Source organism: Chiloscyllium plagiosum, chromosome 27, assembly GCF_004010195.1.
Source record: "Chiloscyllium plagiosum isolate BGI_BamShark_2017 chromosome 27, ASM401019v2, whole genome shotgun sequence".
Lineage (NCBI taxonomy): Eukaryota > Metazoa > Chordata > Chondrichthyes > Orectolobiformes > Hemiscylliidae > Chiloscyllium > Chiloscyllium plagiosum.
Genome location: NC_057736.1, coordinates 24,202,499 through 24,225,074, shown reverse-complemented (window position 1 = coordinate 24,225,074; position 22,576 = coordinate 24,202,499). Strand labels below are relative to the sequence as shown.

Below are 22,576 nucleotides of genomic sequence, written 5' to 3'. Positions count from 1 at the left end.
TTCTTGACCTGCAATCTTCTTCCCAACCTCTCCACCCCCACCCCCTCTCCAGCCTATCACCGTCACCTTAACCTCCTTCTACCTATCGCATTCCCAACGCCCCTCCCCCAAGTCCCTCCTCCCTACCTTTTATCTTAGCCTGCTTAGCACACCTTCCTCAATCCTGAAGAAGGGCTTATGCCCGAAACGTCGATTCTCCTGCTCCTTGGATGCTGCCTGACCTGCTGTGCTTTTCCAGCAACACATTTTTCATCAGTGTTGTGGAATGGCCCTTTCAGTGTGCAGTCAATGGCATCCTGGCCCATGTCAAAACCAGCTATTTTCTCGAATCCTACTATTTAAGCTGCAGCGCTGACCCCATCAAAGGGCGGGGGGAGGGGGGGGGGGGGCAAAATGAACCAGGGTGATTTTGCATGGATATTATCGATCACTGACCTGATGTATTTGTGGGAACATGACTGAGTGATCCCACACAGGTCACCTGTCACTTCCTGGAAGAACTCAGTTACATAGAAGTTCAAATCGACTGTTACCTTCCCTGGCACTGGTAGAAGATGGCCTACCACTCCTGTAGTCCTCAGGTCCCACTCCGACATTGGGCACAGTTTTGTCACAGTGTCCCAGGACATATGGAGCCTGCATTGACACTTCAACTTGCTCATGTCCAGGAAATGGAGTCGGGATTGGAATGCCTTGGCTCTCCTGTGTACACTGTCCATCCTGAAGGGCACTGTGGCTGTGACCTTTCCCTGAGTCAGGAGCTCCTGCTGCTACCCCTGGGCCTTCAGTTTACCCTGGTCCACTTGCATCCACCTTCACTTTCATAGAAGGCAGTCATTGTGTGCAGGACTGGAGGCTCCAGGAACCTCGGGGGAATTGACCTACATTGGGAATGTAAGGAGATAAAGAGGTCCTGAGGTCTCTAAAGATTCAGTATTGACACACTGTGCAGATGAGAGCTGCTCATACTTCTCCTCACAGTGAGGCATTCTGCACCCCAATAACAAGGGCTATGTCTCCATCATTCATTCAGCTTCTGCCTCAGTGTGTGCACACACTTGGTGAAGGTACCACATCAGCTGAGTGACCAGCACATTATATCAAAATGGAAGAGCTATGCTTCGAGACCCTTTTCATCCCAGACCCACATCATTCAATAAACTTGTCCCAGTCTTGACTCCCCTACAATAAACCCTCTGCTGTCACACAGGCACCATTTGCTGAACAATTTACAGGCAGATCCCAGGACTGTATTCCAGATCCCTGACCACTATGCTTGTAGCTCATCGATTGATGACAAGCCAATCCCTTGACTGCTCATCTGGCTCAACAGCACTGACCTCTCCCCCCTCCTCGGACTGTACTCAGACAAATCCATTTGACCATGAGTGTGTAGACTGTGACCATGACTGATCCTACCAGGACCACTTCCCAGAGGGTGGCTCCCAGAGGACTACCTACCACCAGTTTCCAACATGGCTATCTGGGCAAATAAATGTGCAGCATGGTTGACGTGCAAAACTGGCACATGCTGTTGGTGTTACATTGATGCCTTGGTGTGCCATACCCATCCCTACTGGCCAGCAGCCTGTCTATGGTCCTGCACTGAAGAGCAACTCCATATGGCAGAATTGATAGCTCTTGGCTCTGACTGAACCATCAATGTGTTAAAGCAAGACAAGCCTTGAATGTTGTGTAGGCGCCAAGGTAGGTGCTATGTCAGTGCATGCTAACAGAACAAGTGAGCAGCCATGAGATGCACATTGGTCCAGGCTGGGAGCTGGATGTCTATCTCTCCTTGCAAATCATCCCTACTGCAGCATGTCAAATCATGTTGCTGGTGTGTCCTGCAAAGCAAGTCTGTGCGGCCAGAGCTAGATTGGAGGTGCCACAATGGTTATGATGTGTTGGCCAATGCCAGATACCAATGTCTATGGGTGACAAAGGCATATGGTCGGAGCCTATGGATTGTGCCCTGAGATGCACTTTCATCATACGCAACATACCATAGTATGGCAGATTGTATCAATAGGAAAGACTTGTATTAGGTCAATGTAAAAGTCATTGGCAAACATCAGGACCACATCTTCGAGGTCTGTGACAATTACACAGCAAGCTGCCGTAATGCTTGTATCCTTGATAGCTCTCTGATTCCTGCTTCATTTCAAAAAGCAGGATGCCTGACAAGGATGGCTCCTGGGGAGATAAGAGTTACCTTCTGTGACCATGGTTGATGACTCCGTTGTGCAACCCTTACCAAGCATAGATACAATCCAGCCATTTTCCATCAGGGCCATGGCAACACAAATGATAGTCCTCCTGAAGGTGAGGATGTCGTGGTTAGATTAGGTTGTGGAGTGTTTAGGGTAGATTCCAGTTAGAGTGTGCCACATAATTTTTTTATGTGGTGCTCTGCACAATGTCAGTGGACAAAGAGGGGATTCTGATGTCTGGGCAAAGAGGGGCTTCTGATGGTCTGGGAGAGTGGCAATCTTCTGAAGTGGAAGACGAGGGTATTGAACAAGAGGCACATTACTTTAAGCATGATATAGTGCTAAAGCATGGGGTGCAACAAGCCAGATGTCACCTGTTCGACACCAGGTTCCAATAGATGTGGGTTTGGTGAAGTCATTATTCATTAACTGTAACTTTGTTATTGTTTTAAAGTCAAAGAGCTGCTGTTTATTCCTAGAAGCAAATGCATTTTTTAGTTTGCTTTATCTGTTTTCAATGAAACATCTCGAACTATTAGAAGGCATTCTAGTAATGCTATGCCCTGCATGAAGGAAAAAGTAGCACTCCTTCAGACAGAGGGCTACAATGACTGGTAGCATCAGCAGCTTGGTTTTTGCAGCTTCCATTACTGTGATCTGTCTGTGAAACAATTCTGCTGATGCTGTCGCTTTAAAAAGGTTATTTTGTCCCTTTTTTAAAAAGAGAGGTTGCAAAGGCAGAGGTGCTAAGGAGTCCAGGGAGTTTAACAGTTTAACAATGGAACAAGAGTGGCCAGTTCTCCCAGTTCAGGTTTTTTCTAGTTCCCTTTTAGCTGCAGCTAAAAGGATGTTGGAATCCAAAAGTATTGCAAGCATCAGTAAAGGATTCCTCTGACTTTCCCTGAAATCTTTCTTAGATGTTGCTCCCACAGCCTGCAAGAATCCATGTTGGAATTTACCTTTTTGCCAAGGTATGTGCTTATGGGATGTTACTGTATTGGAACAGTGAAATGGTAATAGTTACTATATCAGGTCGGTTAAGTTTTCCAATAGTTAAGTTATTCTAAATTCTGCTTTCTGGTGTTCGTGTTTCAATTGTAGTGTTTAACTAAATTCTGTTTTGCTTAAAGTCAAGTATTTTGACCAGTGTTATGACACAGGGTAAACTCTCCTGCTTATGGTAAACCAGCAACACAGAAAAGATTTATCCCATGCAACAATCTGTGAAAATTTGAGAGGTCAAAATCTATTTAAAGTAAAAATTACCAACTTTAGTTCTTAAAGTATAACAGAGAATAATAAACTAACAACTATTTACAACTTTTCTCTAACCTATCTTTTACCTTCCCTTCTATAAAACTAGTCCAATAAAACTCCTGATTATGATTCATAAAACAAAACTTCTTATTTCAAAACCAGGTAGCTTCCAGTTTTCTCTGTATTCCTGTTGTCTTTTCTTCTTGGAGGTTCTGCTTTAGGTTATTGATCGATAAAGATACCTTTAAGAGCTATCTTTCAAGCAGTCCTTTTACTTGCTGGTAGCTGGGCAGATCTCTTCTCAACTGTTCAATTTTCCTTGGTCTTATACACCCCCAAAGCATTGGATTGTGTTATTGGCTTTTAAGATTGTCAATATTCTGGATTGGAATTTGGTATTTTTGGGGGTATAATTTAAACTGATTGGCCTAGTTTGAATCTGTTTTGTCATTTCCAGGCAACCAGCTACCCTAGCTACTTCAGTAGCAGGAGCATATGTTACATTGTATCTTATTGAGAATGCTTGGTGCTGTCAGGTAGTTTTTGCTAGTTTTTAACTCCCTTAAATGTACAGTACACCTTTTTCATAACACCTCCCTCCTTAAGAAAAAAATGAATCATCACAATGAAAAGATAGCTTCATGTTTTTTCTTTTTTTTACACATTATACTAACATTAAGATAACTTTACTATACGTTCACCTTAACTTCTTCCCATGTGCCTATATATATATAAAACACATTAAATAAATACAAATCTCATCTAAACTCTTATCAGTTAAATCCGTGATAATGCATCTGCAATATGTATGATTTTTAAATTAAAAGTGTGTAACATAGGACTCCAATGAAATAGTCTCATATTATTGTCTTTAAAGCATTTTAAAAATGTAAGTGGACTGTGATTGGTGTACACAACCATCTCTGACACATTGTTCGTGATATACACGTTAAAATGTTGTAAGGCCAGTATCAAACTCAACAATTCATTTTCGATTATGGAGTATTTCCTCTGGTGGATGTTGATCTTCTCTGAAAAGTAACCAACTGGCAGTTCAATCCCATCCTCATCTTCCTGTAACGGTACAGCTCCAACTTCTATGTCACTAGCATCAATGGCGACTTTAAATGGCTTTGAAAAGTTTGGTGTAGATAAAACTGGTTTGGTGTTTAATATTGATTCAAATGGTTGAATGCCTCCTGGCATGGTTCTGTCCACCGAAACTTTGTGTTCTTCTTCAGCAAATCGGTTAACACTGCTGAAGTTTGGAGCAAACTTCCGATACAAAGCAACTCTTTCTTCAAGGTTGGCCATGGAAAATCCTCGATGCCCTTCGTCTTTGCTGTCTGTGGGGTCAACCTTCCATCCCCGATGTTATGTCACAAGAGCATCACCTCTGCTTTTGAGAACTCAGTTTTATTTGTTTATTACTAGTTTGTCTTCTTGTAGTCGTTCAAAGAGCACTGCCAACTGTACCATGTGATCTTTCCAGGACTTACTAAAGATCACTACATCATCACTCATTTGTTAAACCAGCCATAACTCTGTTCATGAGTATTTGGAATGTGGTGGACGCATTCTTCATTCCAAAGGGCATCACTTTAATTTGATATAGGCCATTTGGGGTTACAAACGGAGATATTTCTTCACTTTCCCTGATAAAGGTACCTGTCAGTAACCACTTATTAAGTCCAACTTGGTGATGTAACTGGCTTGTCCGACTTTCTTGATACAGTCCTCCAATCTAGGCATTAGATATGAGTCTGATTTTGTGATGGTATTGACCTTTTGATAATCCACACAGAATCATTGAGTCCTGTCTGGTTTGGGAACTAAGACGATCAGCGAATTCCACTCGGTCTGGCTCAGTTTGATGATAAACTTGTTGAGCATGGCCTTCACTTCCTTCTGGACCTCTCTGGCTTTGAAAGGATTAAACCAATAGGGATGTTGTTTTGTCAGAGCAGTATTCCCTACGTCATGTACAATAGTATTAGTCCTCCCCATCTGATTCTTACATCTGTCCTTATACTGCAGTAACAAATCTTCCAACTGTGTGCTATGCTCCTGAGACAAATAGCTTACTAACCTATCCCACTCCTCAAGGTCTTCTTCATTTTTTAATCTATTTTGAGGCAAATAATCTATTTTTATATGTTTGCAGAAACGTTTGTTATCTATCTTTATAATCTGTGCTAGTTTTTCCTCATGTTCAATCTCACTTTTCTCTATAGCTCTTTTGTGGCTTTCTGTTGACCTTTTAAAGTTTTCCCAATCTTTTAGTTTCATGCTGTTTTGGCCACTTTGGATGCCTTCTCTTTCAATTTGATAGCCTCCCTTATTTTCTTCGATATCCATACCAGAATACCCCTTTTCTTACAGTCCTTGCTTTTCACTGGAATATACTTTTGCTGAGCATTTTGAGAAGTTGTTTTGAAAGTCCTCCACTGCTCGTCAATGGTCCCACCATAAAATCTTTGTTTCCAGTCTACTTTAGCCAAGTCATCCCTCATTCTATTGTAGTCTCTTTTGTTTAAGTAAGACCATTTTATCTTCACACTCCCCATCCTTATTCTAAATTCAACCATACTGTGATCACCCCTTCCAAGAGTATTCCCAACTATGAGGTCATTAATTATTTCTGTCTCATTACATAGGACCAGGTCTAGGATCGCTTGCTCCCTCATCAGTTCCATTGCACACTGTTCAAGAAAACTATCATGGATACACTCAATGAACTCCTCCTCATGGCTACCCTGACTGAGCTAGTTTGACCAATCTAAAAAGATTAAAATCCCCCATGATAATTGCCGTACCATTTTTACAGGCATTAGTTGTTTCTTTCTTTATTGCCCACCCTAATGTGATATTATTATTTGTTGGCCTATAGACTACACCTATTAGTGACGTTTTCTTCGTAGAATTTCTAATTTCCACCCAAACTCATTCAACCTTATTCTCCATAGAACCTTTGTCATCTCTCAGCAACACTCTGATGTCGTCCCTGAATATCAGAGTTACCTACCTTACCTTCCTGTCTGTCGTTCCGAATAGTCTGATAGTCCTGAATATTTAACTCCCAGGAGTGATCATCCTGTAATTATGTCTCCATAATGGTTACCACATCATATTAATTCACAATGATATGTGCCGTTAACTCATCAACCTTGTTACGAATGCTACAAACATTCAGGTAAAGTGCCTTTTTGCTAGCTTTCTTACCCTCATGATTTCCAACATCTCTATAATATCTTGTGAGTTAGCCTTCCTTTTTAATTCTTTCACAGTCTATTATGAAAATGTAGGTGTACTGTACCTTTTAAGAGAGTTAAAAGCTAGCAGTGACAGCACCAAGTGTTCTCAATAAGATACAATGTAACAGGCTCCAGCTACTGAGGTAGCTTAGTGTAGCTAGTTGCCTGGAAACGACAAAACAGATTTGAATTTGACCAATCAGTTTAAATTATACCCCAAAAATACCAAACTCCAATCCAGTTTGAATTTAATATATTGACAATCTTAAAAGCCAATGACACAATCTGATGCTTTTGGGATATAAGATCGGAGAAAATTGAATGGTTGAGAGGAGAACTGCCAAGCTACCAGCATGTAAAAAGATTGTCTGAAAATAGCTCTCTTAAAGGTACCTTTATCAATCAGTAATCTGTGAAGCAGAATTCCTAAGAAGAAGAAAAGAAGACACAGGAAGATCCAAATAGAAGAACCAAGAGCTGTCTGGTTTTGAGATAAGAAGCTTTGTTTTGTCAATCATAATTGGGACTTTTATCAGACTAGTGTTGTGGAAGGGGAAGGTAAACAATAGGTTGGAGGATGGAGTTGTAAATAGTTGTAAGTTAATTATTATCTGTTATCCTTAAAGAAATAAAGTTGTTAATTTTTGTTTTAAATAGTTCATGGCCTCTTGAACTTTTACAGATTACTGCATGGGATAAATCTTTTCTGTGTTGCTGGTTTTAAATTAAGCAAGAGAATTTACTCTGTGTCATAACAGTTTAGGGGCTCGGGTCCAGGATTTGAACTGGTTTAGACAGATGTGAATTGATTTGGGGGTCTGAAAAATTTCAGCAGGGTTAAACACTTCCAGGTCAGTGTCCAAGATCTTTACATAAAATGTAGGTGAGGCAATTATTTACTTTCGATGACTTGTGGTTAAGTAAATTAAAAGTGAGAAAAATGGCTCTTAAAATTGTGAAAGGGCTTCTGGGATTTGAAGATAATTCTCAAATTTGCCAAGAAATATTAGTAGGAAAGAAAAAGGCCATACTTTTAAAATTAGCAAATAAGTTAGATTTGGGTTTTACCAAAGGCAAAAAGTAAAGCTGAAATTGTTAAGGGAGTTACTCAAACACTTAGATGTGTCAGAGAAACAGACATGTTTAAGAAAGAGAGAGAGCGAGGAAAGGAAAGGGAGAGAGAAAGAGAGAGAAGAGCAGGAAAAAGAGAGTAGAGAGAGAGGAAAAAGAGAGAGACAAAGTTCTTAGCTGAACAAAAAAAGAGAGAATTTGAACTTGAGAATTTGCAACTTCGCAAAGTCAAGTTAACACGATGGAGATTAAAAGAGAAGGTAGTGATATATGTATGTGTGTATATATATATAATATAATTATATATATATAAATATGTCAACATTTTGATGAGAAAGATGTTGAAGCCTTCTTTATTTCATTTGAAAAATTGGCTAAGCAGATGGAGTGGTCCGAGGTTTTATGGGTAATGCTAGTTCAGGCTAAACTGGTAGGCAGAGCTAGTGAGATATTTGCCGCGCAGTCAGATGAGGTGTCAAGGGATTATGAAGAGGTTATATAGGCTATTTTAAGTGCTTATGAATTGGTACCAGAAGCATATAGACAGCGGTTCTAAAACACAAAGAAGAAACCAAGTCAGACTGATGTTGAGTTTGAAAGAATTAAACATAGTCACTTTGATTGATGGGTGCGTGGTTTGAAAATAAATGGGACCTTTGAGGCTTGAAGAGAAATTATTCTGCTGGAGGAGTTTAAAAACCCACTTCCAGAGACGGTAAGAATTCATATGGAGGAACAGAAAGTTCAGGAAGTGAGAAGGGCAGCAGAATTAGCAGATGAGTACATGTTGGTGCATAAGCCAAGCTTCTGACCAGAATTTTGTTCTGTGAGGGATAGAAGTTGGGAGAAGGGGAGATCCTACACTATGAAACTAAGTGTCGAGAGCACTGGTAAGATTTTACCACAGGATAAAAAGAAGCCCAAGAGGGTGGATAGGAGGTGAAAGGCCTCGGGTGCCTCCACTGTGGTAAAGTGGGACATGTAAAGTCACAGTGCTGGTCGTTAAAGAAAGGCACTGTGGGAAAAGATGTGGTAAAAGACGTTAAGCCAGTGGCCTCAGTGAAGGTAGTAAAGGAAACCCCAGGAAGAGCCGAGGAGCTGCAGGAGAATGCACAGCTTAGGCAGGAGCTGGATATGGAGTTAGTACCTGATCTCTACAGAGAATTTGCCTCTGTGGGCAAAGTTTACTCAGAAAGAACAGGAGGAGAAGGACAAGAAGTTATAATTTTTTGAGAGATCTAACCAGTCACTGATAGTAAGGATGAACCAATATGTAGTCTTTCCGATCTGTTACCTGATAGTGTGGTAATTTATGGGATAGATGGACAGAAATTTAGCATTCCCTTATTAAGATCAGGTTGGAGTACCAATTTAAGACTGGGGGAAGTTACAGTGAGAGTGATTGACAGTGTCAGTTCCAGGAATTCAGTTTATTCTTGGGAATGATTTGGCAGGATCCAAGGTGGGACTGACACCCCTTGTTGGGGAGAAGCCCAAGGAAGATGAAGAAACTGAGGAGTTTAAACAGAAATATCCTGATATTTTCCCAGACTGTGTGGTAACCAGATCCCACTATCACAAGTCACAATATGAAGTGAAAAGTAAAGAGAAGGATGAAGGAGTTGAGGTTCACTTAGCGGATACCATCTTTGACGTAACGGTGCAGGAAAAACCTGAACAGGCAGAGAGTCAGACAGAAGTGCTTACTCCTGAAAGACGAAAAGACTTGCAACAGCAAGACAAGACAACAAAGATATACCTGTAGATATGTACTCTGTAATGGAGGCAGAGAATATTCCAGAGGGTTATTATCTGAAAGATAGAATCCTAAGGCAGAAATAGAGACCATAGCATGGAGCATACAGACAGGAGGCATTATGGGTAGCACATGAACTACCTATTGGATGTCACCTGGGGGAATGAAAAACTCAGGCAAAGGTACAAAAACATTTTATTGGCCTGGAATGCACAAGGACGTGGTTAACTTTTGCTGTACGTGTCATACATGCCAAATAGTAGGTAAGCCACAGGTGGTAATAAAACCTGTATCTTTGTTGCCAATTCCCGCATTTGAAGAACCTTTCATGCGGGCTTTAATTGATTGTATAGCTCCCCTTCCGTGAACTAAAAGTGGGAACCAGTCCTTGTTAACCATAATGGAAGTGTCTACCAGATTTCCAGAGGCAAGTCCATCACAGAGTATCAAGGCAAAAAAGGTGGTAGAGGAGTTAGTAGCTTTCTTCACACAATATGGGCTACCCCGAGAGATTCAGTCAGAACAAGGGTCAAATTTTACTGCTAGGCTGCTTAAGAAGGTTATGGATAGCTGAGGTATACAGCACTTTAAAACCGGTGCGTATCATTCCTGAATCCCAGGGAGCTTTAGAAAGGTGGCATCACACCCTGAAGACCATGCTGAGAGCACACTGTCAAGACTACCCAAGTGATTGGGATAAAGGTATCCTGTTCATATTGTTTGCACTTAGAGATGCAAAATTGACAGGACCAAAGTCAGAGATGTCACACTTAGATTATGTATCAGAGGTAACGGTTAAATAGAATAGGTGAGTTAGCTAAACAGCATCTAAAGAGGGCACAATGTAGAATGAAGCAGATGGCAGATAAAAGCTCTGAGACTCAGACATTTTCCCGTGTTTAGTACTGTTACCGGTGATAGGAGATCCCATCAAAGTCAGGTTGAGTGGTCCCTATCAAATTGAGAAAAGGTTGAGTCAGGTGAACTATCTAGTAAAGATGCCAGATAGAAAAAATGGTATAGAGTATGTCATGTGAATATGTTGAAACCGTATTATACTCAAGAGAAAGAACTGGAAAAACAGGTATTAGTTAGTGCCCTGCAGAGTGAGGAATCCAATCCAGATGATATGGATTTTGAGGTGCCTCAAAATAGATTAAAAAATGATCAAGTCCTTGAGGAGTGGGATAGGTTAGTAAGCTATCTGTCTCAGGAGAATAGCATCAGTTGAAAGATTTGTTACTGCAGTGTAAGGACAGATGTAAGAATCAGATAAGGAGGAGTAATACTATTGTACAAGTCCTTGAGGAGTGGGATAGGTTAGTAAGCTATCTGTCTCAGGAGAATAGCATGCAGTTGAAAGATTTGTTACTGCAGTGTAAGGACAGATGTAAGAATCAGATAAGGAGGAGTAATACTATTGTACATGAAGTAGACGTAGGGAATACTTCTCTGATAAAACAATATCCCTATTGGCTTAATCCGTTCAAAGCCAGACAGGTCCAGAAGAAGGTGGAGGCCATGCTTGACAAGGATATCATTGAACCGAGCCAGAGCGAGTAGAGTTCACCGATCGCCTTTGTTCCCAAACCGGACAGAACGCAACGATTCTGTATGGGTTGTCAGAAGGCCAACACTGTTACAAAATCAGACTCATATCCAATTCCTAGATTGGAAGACTGTACCGAGAGAGTCGGACAAGCCAGTTACATCACCAAGTTGGACTGAATGTGTGGTTACTGACAGGTACCTTTATCAGAGTCAGTGAAAGTGACCCCAAATGGGCTATATCAGTTTAAAATGATGCCCTTTGGAATGAAGAACACATCCACCACATTCGAAAGACACACGAACAGAGTTGTGGCTGGGTTAGCAAACTGTGCAGTCTATTTGGATGATGCAGTGATGTTTAGTACGCCTTGGAAAGGTCACGTGGTATAGTTGGCATTTTCTTTGAATGATTACGAGAAGCAAAACTTGTGATAAATGTAAATAAAATGGAATTCGCGAAAGCAAGGGTGACGCTCTTGTGACATAACATCAATCATGGAAGGTTGACATCATGGAATGCAACGACGAAGGCAATCAAGGAATTTCTACAATCAACCTTGAAGAAAGAGGTGCTCCAATTCTTTGGACTCAGCAGATTGTATCGGAAGTTTGTTCCAAACTTCAGCAGTGTAGTGGCACCATTAACCAATTCGCTGAAGAAGAACACAAAGTTTCGGTGGACAGAACCATGCCAGGAGGCATTCGACCATATTAAACACCAAACCAGTTTTATCTACACCAATCTTTTCAAAACCTTTTAAAGTTGTCATCGATGCTAATGACATTGGAGTTGAAGCTGTACTACTACAGGAAGATGAGGATGAGATTGAACTGCCAGTTGGTTACTTTTTGAAGAAGATCAACATCCACCTGAGGAAATACTCCACAGTTGAAAAGGAACCATTGAGTTTGGTACTGGCCTTACAACATTTTAATGTGTATGTCACGAACAATGTATCGGAGACAATTGTGTGCATGGATCACAATCCACTTACATTCTTAGAATGCTTTAAAGACAAGAATATGAGACTATTTCATTGCAGTCTTAAGTTACAGACTTTTAATGTAAAAATCATACATTTTGTGGCTCTAAAGAATGTAATCACAGATGTGTTATCGCGGAATTAGCTGATAGAGTTTAGATGAAATTTGTCTTTATTTAATTTTTTTTATATAAGGTGTATGGGAAGAAGTTAAGATGAACTTGTATTAACATTATCTGTACGTTAGGGTGATGTGTTTAAAAAATAGAGAAACAAAAATGAAGCCATCTTTTCATTATGAAGGTTCATTTTTTTTCTTAAGGAGGAGGTGGTGTGAAGATGTGGGTGTACTGTACCTTTAAGAGAGTTAAAAGTCAGCAAAAACTACCTGACAGCACCAGTGTTCTCAATAAGATACAATGTAACAGATGCTCCAGCTACAAAACGACAAAACAAATTCAAATTAGGCTAATCAGTTTAAATTATACCCCCAAAAATACCAAACGCCAAACCAGTTTGAAAATTTAGTATATTGACAATCTTAAAAGCCAATGACACAATTCAATGCTTTGAGGGGACAAGATCAGGGAAAATTGAACAGTTGAGAGGATAGCTGCCAAGCCCCAGCATGTAAAAAGACTGCCTGAAAAATAGCTCTCTTAAAAGTCCCTTTATCGATCAGTAAACTGTGAAGCAGAATCCCTAAGAAGAAGAAAAGAAGACACAGGAAGATCCAAATAGAAGAACCGAAAGCTGCATAGTTTTGAGATTGAAGTTTTGCTTTGTAAATCTTAATTGGGACTTTTATCAGACTAGTATTGTAGAAGGCGAAGGTAAATGATAGGTTAGAGGACAGAGTTGTAAATAGTTGTTAGTTAATTATTCTCTATTTTACTTTAAGAAATAAAGTTGTTAACTTTTACTTTAAATAATTCTTGGCCTCTTGAACTTTCACAGATTACTTCACGAGATAAATCTTTTCTGTGTTGCTGGTTTTAAATTAAGCAGGAGAGTTAACCCCGTGTCATAACAAGTCTGCCTTGAAAATAAATCCTCCTGCACACATGTTAACTTGTTGCTTATCTTTTCAATTACCAACATACTTCCTGTCATTTCCCTTCCCTTCCTCTCCCCCCACGCCCCGACTCACCAGTTTAAAGTCCTAGTGACCACCTTATTTATCCTTTTCACTAGAGCACTGGTTCCAGATCAGTTCAGGTGGAGACCGTCCCATCGATACATAACAAATCACAACCATCTCCTTCATCTGGGGAAGTATGCCAGGGTTTAAAGAGTAATTTTAAAGACAGGTTGGCTTGCATCCCCTGGAGTTTAAAAGGTTACAATATGATAAAACCAAAGCATTAATTTTAATTTATAAAATGGTTCGGTAGGGTGAGATTCAGAGTAAGCAATTTGCTCTGATGAGAAAATCCAGAGCTCAGGGATGTATTTTTAAAATTAGAGTTAGGCCACTCAGGAGTAAAACAAGAAAGTAGTTTTTCAGGCAAAGAGTAATAGATTTTGTGTATCATATCCCCAAAAGACCTGCAGATATTAGGTGTCACTGACAATATGAAGACTGAGGCTGAAACATTTTTATTAGGTACGACTGCCAAGGAATATAAATCAAAGGTGGATAAATGGTGCTGAAATATAGATCAGCCATAATCTAATTTAATGATGGAACAGTCCCAAGGGCCTTCTCCAGTTTCATTTTCTTAGGAGAGAGAAAGATTCAGACAGAATTTTATCTAGGTCTTTATAATATTGAGAACTTCAATAACTGCAAACAGGTGAGTTAACTTACATGTAGTAAAGATAGAAATAAAAGCAGAAATTAAGTAAATGAACCTTGAGCTTAAACTCTTTTCTTTCAAAAGATTCTTTGAAATTGCATTTCTTTATCTAACTTCAGGCACCTGATTTATTGTCTATTTTGGATAATATAAACCTCATGACCATTAATAAACCAAAGGTATGCTAATCCTGGGCAAATGTTTGCCAATCTGTGAACTGCTGGATTGCATTCAGTGGTTTAATTGAAGTCAATCTGAGAACCAGTTCCCCAGTCTACGGATCTCTCTGCTGGCAGTGGAACACAACACCACTGCAGGGATCTATGTGCACGATGTTGAAGGTTGATCATAAAGGATAGAAACAGAAGGAGACACAATGCCCCTTATGCTCCATCCAATTTCCCCAGCCACAACCTCCAATCCTCCCCAGGCCTCTAGCTTTCAGAGGCACAGACTATGAACAAGTGATGCCAGACACTCATAATATTGGTATTCTTCTTTGAAAAGATGGCCAGCAAATTAATAGTGTGGTTCCCAGTGGCTGGACACTACAATCATTGAAATAATCTGATAGAACTAAACCCTTCCTGCGTTGCAATCAATGGAAATGAGGTCAACTTGATCCTCTTGCCTTAATTTTAAGGCCTACCTAATTTAATCCTGATATTGTGCTTGGCTTTCTATCTTCATACATCCACACAGGCATAAGCCAACATCTCACTGAAAAAGGTGAAAAAACTGAACAGTTTTGGGAAAAGCAGCTAAATCATGAGATATACTTGCAGCTAGAATCAAAGATTTAAAAACCGCTGACAAACTAGATTTCTTCTCTTTCTGTTGACATTCACTACAAATCAAATTAGATTAAATTCCTTACAGTATGGAAACAGGCCCTTCAGCCCAACAAGTCCACACTGACCTGCCAAAGAGTAACCCACCCGGACACATTCCCCCAGTTATATTTAACCCTGACTAATGCACCTAACACTATGGGCAACACACCTGACCTACTCATTTTGGACTGTGGGAGGAAACCCATGCAGACACACACAGACTGTGGCCCGAGGCTTGAATTGAACCCAGGTCCCTGGCATTGTGAGACAGCAGTGCTAACCACTGTGCCGCCCCAAAATAAATGTACAATCACAAACTAAAAGCAGACTTTACTAGTATAATGATGGCAACCATGTTCTAATATTTAATGTCAAGAGGGCAGTAATATCTTTAGCAGATCCAGGGAACAAATTTATTTATTCAAAATCTTCCTTGGATAGCAGTGCTCTTGGTATCCAGATTTAGCAAAGAATTCTGGGGAAAGTAACTATAATCTCTGTGATCCATTATGATCCCAGCTGATGTTATTACTGGACAAGTCACAATGCAGATTGAAATCTGGCTTGATGGCTCATATCTTATTCCTTTTTTTAACAAGGAAGTCTTTCAATGAAGCAGATGCATGAGATCTTGTAGATCTGCTTTTAACTATATAACAAAAGTTTCTTATGTAAACAAAAAGATGTCAAATAGAATAAATTATGCAATTTGTATTTGAGACCATTTGAGAGACTTTGAAATATGCATCATTTAAAGTACATGCCCATCAATTGTGAAACTATCATTATGTAGTATTCAAAAACCAGAATGAATCGATTTCTTTTCCTGTCACATCAAAAGGACTAGCTTAAATGTTTCTTACAATTCCCAGTCTAGAGAGTTCAGTAGTTTCCTCTTTGATTAGTCATAACTGATCTTAGACTTTCTCAGCTACAAATAATTTCATTAAGCATTTTAGTCAAACACTTCAACACTGGAACTTCCAAACTAAAATCCTTACACTGATATAATCTATTTTTGAACAGTTCTAAACTATTTCTTACTTCATGAAAACTGTTTTCATGCATCCAGTTTTTGCCATGACCTCTGTGAACTGAATCAAACAAGTTTTTAAGCCACAGTTGTGCTTTCCTCTAAACGTGAAGAAAAAATCCTGACCCTTCTAAATTGAAATTCACCCAATGCTGCTCAATATTGACTCTCCCTGCTAATAACAATCTCCCAATGCAAACAAATTTCCTTTATCACCCCATAAACTCCATTTCTCATGCTGTATTTTTGTTGAAAATAGTGATATTGTTATTTTCATCATTAAACTTCCTCATACACACAGACCAAAGCTCAAATGCCACTTGATAAAATTCCAAATCCTAAAATAAATACAATTAATAAAAAGAATGAATAGCTTACATCACAAATCCTTGTAGTTGGAGAACTCCTGGATGTTGCTGCACAACAGTTTCCATGGTGATCAGTACTAAAGTCTGTTTGCAGAAGTTGAGCGAGCTATTGCAATTCGGTGAAAATTTTATAGTGTATTGATTTGTGAATTGCAGAGGTAGCATTTGTGACTTGTGTTAACTAATCCAAAAATATTTACCACAACAAAGCCTTTTAATTATTGAGCACTTTAAATGTAGTAAAACAATCAACAGCAGTATACAGGAGTGTCATACATCAAGATTAGGCAGCAAGTCACAAAATGGGATATTTTGGCAGATAACCAAAGAATTGGTACAAAAATGTAGGTTATAAGGAGCATCTTAAAGGAGAAAGGTTTAGAACCTAGCCAACTGAAAACACAGCCAATTACAGTATAGCAATTAAAATCAGGGATGTTGCAAAGACCAGAATTTGAGCAGGACCGAGGTCTCACATGGATGTATTGCTGGAGGTCATTATAGAGATCAGGAGGTATGAGATCATAAAAAGATCTGAAAATAGAGTTGAGAATTTTAAAATTGAGGCACTGTTTAAATTGAAGATATTGTTGGCAGATGAAACATGGGCAATATATCTTCACATGATCTACAGTTGTCAGATTGGGACGTTGAGTTGAATTGAATCGAATTAAATGAATGGAATCATTTATTGTCACTTGTATTTAGGGGAAAATACAATGAAAAGCTTCAACTGTGGCCACGCTCTGCCGCCATATTGAATAACTTAAAAAATAATTTTTTAAATAAAAAAGATATACCTGAACGAGAGCCCATCTTTGTTCTTTATCCGCTGCTCCAGTTCAAGGCTTCATGCCGCCACTGCCCAACTGTTTTTCCGGATCCACCAATGTTGGAGTCGCCACTGGGCCTAGCTCGTTAATGATGCCGCTGTCATTACTGATGCCCCTCCATCACCATCTTGCTGACAGCAACATCAGAGTCGCCACTGTTCAGGCACCAAGCATTGGAACAGTCAAGTCAAAGAAAAAATGTAAGGAATGCAGATTTCCTTCCCACTGTTACTGAACTAGATGGGTCTTTACAATGATGATGATTGCTGACATGGCCAACATCACTGAGATTAGCTCTCTGTTACAGATTTACTCATTTAAATTTCGCCAGTTGCTGGATTTGAATCCCTAGGGCATTAATTTTGCATCTGGATTACAATGTCATTGTGAATGAGTCAGTCTCTTTAAAGGTTTATATTCCATGGATTTTCCTTCTGTGCAATATTACAGCAAGTGGGAAGATAATTAAAATGGAATCAGTTTCACTAATATAATATTATACTTTGTGGGGTGATTAACTACACTGCAACATCTACTAAACAAATACCTTTAAAACAGATTCCTTTACAGGTGTTCCATGCATCCTACTTTTCCCAAACATCCCACTCCATATCCTACCCAGAAAAGAGCACACCACTACACAGAAAGTCTCTCAGGAAGCCCACAGCAGTTTCAGAGACTGTGCTCTAATGGATCCCGAGAAAGTACAATTGGTCCAATCTGTTTTAGCTGTTTTTCTTTAAAAGCAACAGTCTGTCCTCAATTCATTTTCAATTCACTAAGAGCTCCAGACATTAAATGTTAATTAGCTTAATGTTTGTAAATGAAATTTCATATTCCTGAAAGAGGAACTGACTGTTTTGGCGAGCCAAATTTACAAATGTAACAAAAACAGAAATTGCTGCTAAAGCTCAGCAGGTTTGGCAGCATCTGTGGAGAGAAATCAGGGTTAATTGTTTCGGATCGAGCGACCCTTCCTCAGAACTGCGAAAGGGTCTCTGGACCTGAAATGTTAACTCTGATTTCTCTCCACAGATGCTGTGGGACCTGCTGAGCTTTTCCAGCAATTTCCGTTTTTGTTTCTGATTTACAGCATCTGCAATTCTTTCAGCTTTTACAAGTATAGCATGTGGTTTCAATTAAAGATTTGAGTTTCTTCATTGTTCTTGATTAAGTAGCTTACCTTTTTGTGGGATTTCACTGGCTGCTTTGTTGGAACACCATGCTAAATGCAGTGGCATTGCTAAGAAGACATTTCTCTTTGCTCTGAACAATGAACAAACTAAAGTTGCAAATTTTATTCACTAACTCTCCTGTGGAACACTTGAGACATTTTACTACATTAAGGACACTATATCAACTCAAGTGTTGTTATGAATACATTCCACCTGGAATGCCTTCTGCAACTGATAAACCTGATCATCAGACTTGAAACCACTTCAACTTCTAAATGTCTTACCTCCAAGCTAATACTCAATAACACTAAGCGTCAGATTCAAATTCAGGGCCACCATTTTATTAATACTTGCAGAGTTTTATTACATTTATTTGATATCCTGTATTTTCTTTCCACTCCTCTCGCCTCTGCAGCTCCCTGGTTGTTTTCCAGGAAGATCAGAGAAATAGGGGATAAAATTCAATTAGAATAGGTTCTGTTTCCACATGACATTCCCTGAAACATCAAGGTGACTTTGATTAAAAGGCCAACCACTGTGTAGTGAGTTCTAAAATCATTAAATTAAATTACAGTGCTGTGTTACAAAGTGATTATTCAAGGATAAGGGCACTGCAGGGTACTTGTTCACCCATCTCCATTAAATTCACTTGTGAAAATATCTTTTCCTACCTCCCAGATGCCTTGAACAACCTGGTTTTGGAATCCCTTGACAATGTGTCGCTTCCAGATTTTCAAAGATGATCTAAGCCACCTTGTTTCCACACAACATGAACAAGCCACAAAGAGGTAATATTGCTACAGGGAATGATTAACACAACAGTTTATCATTTTCAATCCTTCTGCCATCAGTCTGAAGCTCCAGTGTTTTCAGATAAGTCCAGTCTTCATGCCGTTTAAGCAAAATTGTTTTATCTTATTTATTTCAGTTTAGGTGGTGTTATCATGTCTGTTTGAAAGTGAGTTCATTTCAAATTATTTTTAGGAATTCAAGCATAGAGTGTCATTGCGGTCATATTACTGGACTAATAATCAAAGAAGGAGAGTTCAAATCCAATTATTGCAACTTGTGAATTTGTATTCAGTTAATTAAATAAATTTGGAATAAAAAGTTAGTATCAGAGATGGATGCTATCAGTATTTTATTTGATTTTTTTTCAGGAAACCAGTTGTAGAATGAAGGGTTAACTATATTCTTGCCCAAAGCATAGCTACTGAGCATTTCAGTCTGCAATCAAAAATGCAGAAAAATAAAAATATACAGTCTTTACACTAGGGATGACCAATCATTCAAACATCAAAATTTTAGTTTTGTTTGCAAAACAATTGGAACGTAATGGTCAATCATGATGGGGCATATAAGATTTGCTTCTGTCTTCTTTGATATTAAAGTAAAGCTAACCTATTGAAGTAAAATTATGTCAATTGCCCAATTCAGTGTCAAAGTAAGCTTTGGAAAATGATACAGCAATGACACACACAGCCAGGCTGACTGTTTGGGTGTTGTGTGATTTGTGATGTCAACTACTGGCAGCTCATGGTTGGGGTGGTTTGCTGCCATTAAGTGAGCCTTGATAAAAAGGTGATTGTGTCTTGAAATTTATTGAATGCCAATGTAGTTTATTGGATACCAGAAAACATTATGTTAGCAGAATAAACATTGTTATTAAGACTATGAGCTAATGAAAGATCTAGTTTACCACTCTGCAAGATCGAAAGCTCTTCTGCCTTTATCCACCTAAGACGGAATGACATCATCAGATTGATGGAGCTTAAAGCATTCAGTAACATAGAGCTTTCTAGATCATTACCTTCAACAACATCTCCTCTCCTCCATGCTTTTTTATTCATAGCTAACCAGTGTAAACTCACATGTATGGTTATATTTATTAATATCCGATCTCTCCCCAAGATCTGATTTATCAATTTCAGATAACCTGGAGGTTTTATGGTTCTTTCAAAATGCTACCGAGTGGGATCTTGAAGATTGATTGGACTTTGGCTTGAGGTATGTTGACCTTGATTTTGTTCTTGGATCGGCATGGTCTACAAAGTTTGTGTACTCAAGGAGCTTTAATCTCTTAGGTGCTCTTCACTGCAGATATCATTCCTGTTAAACCAAATAATTGGTGCATTCATTTGTCTGGAAGACCTGTGATAATGTTGCCCCTTTAACAAGGTTATTTTGTCCTTGGTTCTTTTCAAGAGGGGTTATAAAGGCAGAGGTATCAATGTGTCTATAAATGGCTACTTTATACAATCGCAGAGAAGTGGCCAGTTCTCCCAGTTCAGGCTTTTTTCTAGTTTGGTTTGTTTTAGCAGGCAGTCAGAAACTGCTCGAGGCAGAGGGGCTGTTAGTGTGATAAAGGGCTCCATGCTTCAACAGATATTTCTTGTCTTACTCTTCTCTCTGCAATCTTTCCTGCCTGTAAGAACATGAGTTTGAATTTGCATTTGTCAAGGGGTGTGTTTTTGGGATATTACTGGTATTAGAACAGTTCCTTTGTTAAGTTGCGATTTCGAGTTGGTTGGGTTTCTAAATAGATAAGTTATTCTAAATTCTGTTTTCTTTTGTTCATGTTTCAACCACAGTGTGTAAATAAATTCTGTTTTTGCTTAAAGCTGAAAGACTTGGCCAGCTGTTTCACATCTGGAATATACACATTACATCTGCCTTTAAAGTAAGAAAATGTTCAGGTCAGGTTTGAGGGGGTCTAACCTGGTCCATTACAGACCCATTGCCACCTGAATGCCTTTAAGAGTGGAATTCATCCTAGCTAAATCAGGTATTTTCCCTGATAACATCATCTGGGGGATCATTATTTGCCTGAATTTCCTTTAAGAAAGATGGTTTCTCTGTTGAATCAAATATTTGCTTGTTTCCAAAATGTTGGGTGTATGAATGAGACATTTATTTTCTTGACAGTATCCTGGGGCTCTGTGACAGGTAATGTCTTCCTGACTGTGCTATGATTCTTTGAATGTAGTTGCCTAACCTCAGTGTTGACTTCCATGGAGTCAATTGTAGCTCATCTTCAGTCTATGTGAACAACCTTTGATTTGCAATCTGCTGATATTTCCATGTTGACATGTCTAAACCTTGTTAATTCAAATTGTAGATTATGTTCTTTGTTCACCCTCTGTAGTTGTCTCATTTCCAAATTCAATATGTTTACATTCTTAGCCATGCTACTTGAGGATTGCTGCTGACACTGGATGATTGCTCCATCTTTGGAAGATTGCCCTGTCTCTGGAACTGGTAACTGTTCCTCAGAAGCCAAGGAATTGAAATATTTCCTTAGAATTTATAGAACCTCTTAGCTCCTCTATTTATTTGTTTCTGTGTTGCAAGCTAAAACATCATAAATTGTAGGTCCTAATAAATAAAACCGTGTATTTATTTGTTCAGTTTGTGATTTAGTGACTTGTTTCAAAGCAGTTCTGTATCTTTAGAATGGTTTTCTCCAAGCTGTCCAATCCTGTGTTCTATCAGGCTCACGTTGAAATTAAGTTTGCCAGGCAATATTACTACTTCTGTCAGTCCTTCCTGACATGATTATTTATTTTCTAACTTCACAATTGCAATATCTCAATGCTGTTTATTCTCTTTATTTTAAAAGCTTTTAATCCTACATTATAGTCATTCTGCTTCATTCTCTATGCCTAAAATGTGTTTAAATCTGATGTATCACAATGCTGTTTTAAATTCCTTCTATTAAAGCTTTCAATTCTATAATATAGCAATGTTATGTTTTACTACTGCTTACTGGGGTTTTCCTTGTGTTTTCGAGTCAAAATGGAGATTCCCAACCTTTTGGAGGCAAAATGGAAGTTTTTGGATCCTTGTGGGCAAAAGGAATGATCTCTCATCTTTCACAACTGACTAAATAATGGCCAGCTTTCTCCACAGCTTTTCCAAATAAAACCTCGTGCCTGTGGACTCTTAATTCTTCCCACCTGAATTCACTCTAAATTATAGATTTCTTATTCTTATCACAGCCTCAATAGTCCTCTTACTTCATTTTTCTACTAGACTCTATACATACAGTCTTCTACATTGCCCATTTCTTGCCTTAATGCTTCCTTCACAATGTTACCAGTGTTGCAAAATTGGTTTAGGTTACTTCTATGGCTCTGGATTTCCCTACCTTAACTGTGCGCCATGGTCACTACTCAGTACAGTGACAATCCGGTCAGGCAGCATCTGAGGAGCTGGAAAATCGACGTTTCAGGCAAAAGTCCTTCATCAGGAATGTTTTGCCTGAAACGTCAATTTTCCTGCTCCTCAGATGCTGCCTGACCTGCTGTGCTTTTCCAGCACCACTCTGATTTCCAGCATCTGCAGTCCTCACTTTGGCCTAGTACAGTGACAATACTCATCGTGAGCTTTGAGTACTCCTTTATAACAATAGACAAGTCAGTCAATTCTACATTGTTAATTTGAAGTTTTC

General features: G+C 39.1%; 1 protein-coding gene across 1 annotated transcript in view; it reads right to left on the bottom strand.

Moving 5' to 3' along the window:
* stpg1 (sperm-tail PG-rich repeat containing 1) overlaps positions 1-16,163 on the bottom strand; it is a 127,651-nt gene extending 111,488 nt beyond the window's left edge. Inside the window, exon 1 of the mRNA XM_043717681.1 lies at positions 16,129-16,163. The gene's annotated coding sequence lies outside the window, so the exon portion shown is untranslated. The remainder of the gene's footprint in view (positions 1-16,128) is intronic.
* Between the last annotated feature and the right edge of the window lie 6,413 nt (positions 16,164-22,576).